A 6,000-nucleotide genomic window follows, 5' to 3' on the forward strand; every position below is an offset into this window, starting at 1 on the left:
GCGGTAAAACGCGCGTGCCGCGGCGGCCGGGCGAAAAACGGAGCGCGAGCGCGAGGACGACGATTCCGCACGACGGCGTCGACTCCTGCGAGACGAGGCGTCCCGGAGAGATTTCACGCCTGTGCAATTATTATCCGCGCGCCTACGCGACCGAAGTAATTCGGATCTCCCTCGATATCGCCCGGTGTGTATCTGAAATCGCGCGTGAGGATCCTTCCCTCCATCTCCTCCCGCGGACGACGTCTCGGTATCGCGGATCTCGCGCTCCGCTGCCTACGAGAGATCCGCGATTTAAAACGCGCTCTCTCGCGCCGCTCGGCCCGCTGATAAACTCGCGTGCCCGTTTCCAGCAATTAAGGATCGCGCTTTAACGAGCGCGCGCAATCGTGCTGATCGCAAAAAGCGGCTAACGCTCTCGAGCCACTCGAGAGATAAAAAGAGAGAGAGAGAGAGAGAGAGAAGCGAAGCCGGGCGCGCAATCTGCAATATTTATTACCGCGTTGCGAGCTCGGTTTAAACGACAGCATCGATCATATCGCGTCGCGCTGCAACGAGGCGCGCGTCTCATTATCACACGAGGACGCAGCCTAAGGATGCGCGCGTATCCTTCTTCGAGGCTCGCATCTGATCCGTCCCCCTGCGGAGTCTGCGGGGAAAACGGAAATCGGTCAGAGAGAGAGAGAGAGAGAGAGAGAGAGGAAGCGAGAGAATTACTTAAATTTAGATTTCTTTCAGATCGCGTCATTTGCTCGCGATTTTCATCAATTCGTCCTCGAAGAGTTACAGAAGGTAGATGGAGCAAACTCTCGAGATACGTGTGTGTCTCCCATCTCGTCCTGTCGGCAACGTACAACCGATCTCGCAGGCGCAATTAATTAATTATACACGATACGCGACTTAATGAGACACGGTAGTATCGCAGTGACGGTCACCGGTGAGCGTCGCCGCGTACGACATGCCGACTATCGTGGGAATCACCCCGGCACCTGACTCTTTTCCAGAAGCCCCATCCGGGTCACTCTGATGAGCCCTCGACTGAGTCATCACGCATGATGACACAACTGAATTTAATTATATCGCGCAATGTGTCATCGCCATATTCCATATTTTCGGCGATAAGTTCAGCCCAATTGTCCACGAACGCGTGGATCAGCTTCTTCTCGTAGAAAATCTCGCGCCGAGAAATCGCCGTGACGACAGCCGTGTTCCTGGCGAGCATCGGAACGCACAAGCGGCTCGGCGAAGGCGTACTTGCCGAAAAGGGCGAAAAGGTCCCGGGGGCTCCGAAATGATTGCCAGGGCCCACTCGAGCGCAGTCGGTGGGAACGCCGGTCTTTCCTTCCAGGAAGGTAATTTCAAGTTAGGAAGGTAGGTGGTCACGCGATTGCGTCTTACACGTGCAGAGGAGCGAGCCGAGAGCGAGAGGGGGGAGAGAGGAGGGGAGAACGGACGGCGCGGCGGTCGAAAGCGCGGGTTCAAAGAGCGAGAAGCACCGATCGGCCGAACCTCCGCGCAACATGGACTTAAAGACTACCTGCCCAAGGGAGCAACGTCGCCGGGACGCGGGATTTCGAGGTTTCTCCGTCGCTCTCGGCCGACGCGAGAGTCGAAAAATTCGCTCATCGTGGCTTCCTCGGCGATCGCGCGGCGACGGCAGCGGCGACGGCGGCGGCGGTCGAGGTCGAGAAAAGAGAGGCGAGGGTGTCTCGCCGCGTCGTATCGCTCGCTTCCATAAGAGGCTGTTTATCAACGACCGCTTTTAGAAGAGGTGACTCACGTCTCGCGCAGATACGTCCCTACCGAACCTGTCCACCGCCGCCGCCGCCGCCGCCGCCGTCGCCGCAGCGTATAAACCGCAGGGAGCCACTGGGTCGTCTTTTATCTCTCGTTTCCGACGAACCGGGGTTTCCTCGTCGTTTTGCTCGCGCAAACGAGCCTTAGACGGGTTTTTAGCCGGCGTGACTCACGTCCTTCTTCTTATTCTTCTCCTCCTTCCCTCGCGCTTCACTCCGCGCTACGATGATACGCGCTCCGCTCCGATGCGCCTCCAACGAGATTCGGCCGGCACCGTGAAAAAGCTCAAGCGGACTGACCGCGCGAGAACGTGTGTTTAACCCTCCCTCCCGCGGGCGAAGCCGGCCTTTCCCAGGCGGCGGCGGCGGCGGCGGCGGCGGAGATGATGTCGCGCCGGGCGACATGACGCTCTCTCGGCGCGCGAGAAACGCACGTCGGGACTACAAGAGCGAGATTTACGGCTCTACTGTGAATTGTGCATCCCGATTGTACGACGTAGTCGCGGCAAGTCGGAAGTCGTCGTACGAGAGCACGACTTTGAAAGGAGAGACACGGACTGTTGCGTCCGGCTGCGATAAAGTCCTTTCTCGCCAGGTCGATGGAAGAGGATTAGCGGAGCTGGGAGAGCGCGAGAATTTCAGCCGCGCGCGAGTCTTCGACACGATGGATGCGCTATCGCGCTCGCGTTTATTTGTCGCGACGCGAGGACGCCGACCTCGCTCGTTGGACGACGTGGATAATCTTCGACTAGGGGCGATACTACTTGGCGCGAAGCTCCTCTGCGTGAATATGCATGCGGACGACGTGTTGTAATGGAAGCGATACAAGCGCGAATGTGTATGTGACGCGTGCGCGCATGCGCATGTGTGTGTGTGTGTGTACGCGCGCGCGTAGCTCCATCAGATTTATTTCTCCGCGAAGAGCGATTACGTCGAATCGTCGCTAATGGACTTATCGCTGCGCGGAATTTCGCCGGTGACACGACGCGACGACCACGTACGTGAGTCACTTGAGGAATCCGTTTTTCTAGGAATGGGAAGCGATGCACCGACAAACGAGCGAGTAAATCTCGAGCAAAACATACGGAGACGACGCACGGCAAAATACCAGCAAAACGGCGATGAAATATGTCAGTCGCTCGTGCAACAAACAATAGCCGCCAAACGAAAACTCTGGCTGACAAGAGACAGAAAAGATATATCTGTTATCGCGATCGGAAACGTTTGTTCAAACACTCGGCTGCATTAAAACTGAATTGAGATAACTGAGAACAATTGATTGAATATAAGCCTCCTACGGGGAATCTTTCTGTCCTCACAAACGAGTTTTTTCGTCCGGTCCCCAGACATGAGAGAATCAGTTACGCGAACAAAGTTTTTTTCCCTGTAGATGGAAACTTTGTTCCGAAGCTGACGCTACCTCTCTGCTACGCCGGTGCTAATCCGAATAACTCGAGCGCGATAACTCGAGAAAACGGCGGAGTCTCGGAGCAGCTAATCTGTGATTCAGTATGTGTAACAATTCCACGCGTGAAAAAAAACCGTTCTGTTAGTGTAACTAGATTTTGCGTTGCCCGTCAAGTATAGACTCCCAGTGGAGGACTCGGTCCTGCAGAAGCGCAAGAGTCCTGCAACGAGTCTCCGATCAATCGATTGCTTTCCGAGTTTTAACGCGACTGGATATTCAAACAAATTTTTTTCGCTCGGTCGGAGGTATTATTTCTCGTCGAATTTTCCTACAATTCCTATCTAGTTACATAAATCGAGACTCCGCGTTTTTCCCTGCCAGTGGAAAGAGAAATAATGCGATTCTTATTCTCGGTAAATTTCGGTAAGAGCAAATCGTCCTTAATCGTCGGTAATCGTTAGAAAGTCATTTCTCTTATTGCGCATCATTGCGTTCCGAGGTTCATCGAGAGGTAAAAGTGTCTCCCGCGACCGCGAGTCAGTCGCGACTGAGTGTAAGAGTGTTCCTCTAAATCCAGCAAGTGGTCGGTCGTTGTATTTGCCGTTTGTACGGCCGTAGAAAAACCGGTACCGGCATTAGCGCTTCCAAACACGAGAAGGGGGTGTGCGCAAGCAGCGAGGCGCATCACGAAGGTCGAGGAGCAATATTCGGCGGTGTATGCGCCTCTCTCTCTCTCTCTCTCTCTCTCTCTCTCTCTCTCTCTCTTTCCCCCTATCTCCCTATCTCCGTTCCTCTCTCCTCTCGCGTGCACGGAGGATACCGTGGGAACGGGCCCCGGCATAACAGGTAGTAAGACAGTCGCGTCTTCCAGCGTGCGCCCTCGACGCGATTCGAGTGCGTCGACCGACAACAATGACGACTTTCGTTGAATTTTTACGCATGTTGCTTCGCGACGGCGGCGGCTCTCTTCGAGCCCCGAGGATCCCGCGATCGCTGGACGCTGTCGCGCGAAAAAGAAACCTCAAGACGACCAGTCAAAGTCGACAAATGCACGAGTGAGCGGCAGGAGACGCCGCGCTCGCACAATGCTGTAATTAGCGCTTTTCACAAGCGACGAGATCATACGGAGACAAAGACGCGCGAACGATATCTCGCAAGCGGCGAGCGATATCGAGCGACAACGTCGTCGAACAGAGCAGATGTCAAAAGTCCCCGAGACTCCCCGTGTTTCGCGACCTAACCTCCCCCCCACCCCGCGGAGACAACGAAAGTTCCGCACCCGCGAGGAGATCCGTTACCTTACGTCACTGCGCGCGACTCGCTCCTTTCTTCCGTTCCCCGCCGCTGTCTCACTCTGCGTCGTCCACGTTCGCTCGCGCCGTTACGCCATTAGGGCTCGCTCGTTTTCTCTCTCTCTCTCTCTCTCTCTCTCTCTCTTTCTCTCTCTCTCTCTCTCTCGTGACTCCTGCCAGCTGAATGCGAAATGACAATTGACCTCGTGCGTCCTGACGTGGCTACGCGCGCGCGCGCGCACGCCCGCGCTCTCTCGTATATGCACTACGATGCACCACAAACTGCACGAGCGAGCCGCGAGACGTCGTCCCCTAACCTCAACCTCGGCCGTCTCCTGGGTCGCTCTCACGGGAGGACGCGTGTTTTTCCCCAGCTAGACTCGCCTGCTGCTCGCCTGCTGCTGCTGCTGCTCTCTCTCTCTCTCTCTCTCTCTCTCTCTCCTCTCTCTCTCTCTCTCTCTCTCTCTCTCTCTCTCTTTCGTGCCTCTGTCGTAGTACCCTCCTCTCTCGCGGTTCTTCCACTCTCTCGGGAGTGGCCGTGCGCGCGGCCTTTCGTACGAGAGCGACGCGCCGTCGAGTAGAGGAGCGCGTTTTACGTTTTACTCGCGGCTATAGTATAACACAGCGTGTACACACCAACCATCCGGCCGTCCGTCCGTCCGTTCGTCCGTTCAGTCAATCGTTCGCTCTCACGGCGCGCGCGCGGTGCCGCGACTGAGACGCCGCGTGCGGCGTGCTCGGTTTTACGCGGCCGCCGGGCCGCGGCTGTCCTTTTTCCACTCGCTCTCTCGCTCGCTCGCTCGCTCGCTCGCTCGCTCGCTCACTCGCTCGCGCCGCGTGCGTGCCCTGCCCGCTGGACTAACTCCGCGAGCGAAACCGTGCAGGCAAGCAGGCAAGCAGAGGCCCACGCGAGAGAGCAGGCGGACGCTCTCGCCCGTCGTCTCTCCGGTCTCGACGGAGCAACCGGTAACGAGCGCTGTTACTGACCATGTACATACAGGATCGGCCGGAGACTCGTAGAATACCCGCCGCTTTCCGGTTTAGGCGTTTTCGAACCGAATCCGAGGACGCGCGCGCGCGCGCGTCTCGACCGGCGGGAACGGCCTCGACGCGCGCTGTAATTGGGTTATTGGTATTTTGTAACGGTGCAAACTCGTTTCGGCACGTCGCGTCGACGCGACGCGACGCGACGCGACGGCCGGGCCGTCACAGCAACGGTTTACTATTTCGACGACTTATTTCCGTTCCGTTGAATAATTGATAAGCGATAAATCGCGAAGTCGCGCCGCGATGTGATACGCTGCGGCTAGCAAATTCGAGTAACCCGAATTACATCGCTAATTCGCTGTTTGTGCATTTCGTTCGGCCTGCGGAAATACTCGTGGTCGCTTCGTGTATTCTCTTATCGAAGCATTCCTTTGGAATGTTTGGACAGCGGCTCTCAAGATTTCGGTATCGCGAGGCATTCGCAAGATCGTCGCCGGCGACAAAAATTCGTTCGTGCGCG

General features: G+C 56.5%; 1 protein-coding gene across 1 annotated transcript in view; it reads right to left on the reverse strand.

Annotated features, from left to right (window-relative positions):
• MICAL-like (protein) overlaps positions 1–5,209 on the reverse strand; it is a 38,723-nt gene extending 33,514 nt beyond the window's left edge. Inside the window, exon 1 of the mRNA XM_011155012.3 lies at positions 4,500–5,209. The gene's annotated coding sequence lies outside the window, so the exon portion shown is untranslated. The remainder of the gene's footprint in view (positions 1–4,499) is intronic.
• Between the last annotated feature and the right edge of the window lie 791 nt (positions 5,210–6,000).

The sequence above is a fragment of the Harpegnathos saltator genome, unplaced genomic scaffold, assembly GCF_003227715.2.
Source record: "Harpegnathos saltator strain DR-91 unplaced genomic scaffold, Hsal_v8.6 scaffold71, whole genome shotgun sequence".
In the NCBI taxonomy this organism is placed as follows: Eukaryota; Metazoa; Arthropoda; class Insecta; order Hymenoptera; family Formicidae; genus Harpegnathos; species Harpegnathos saltator.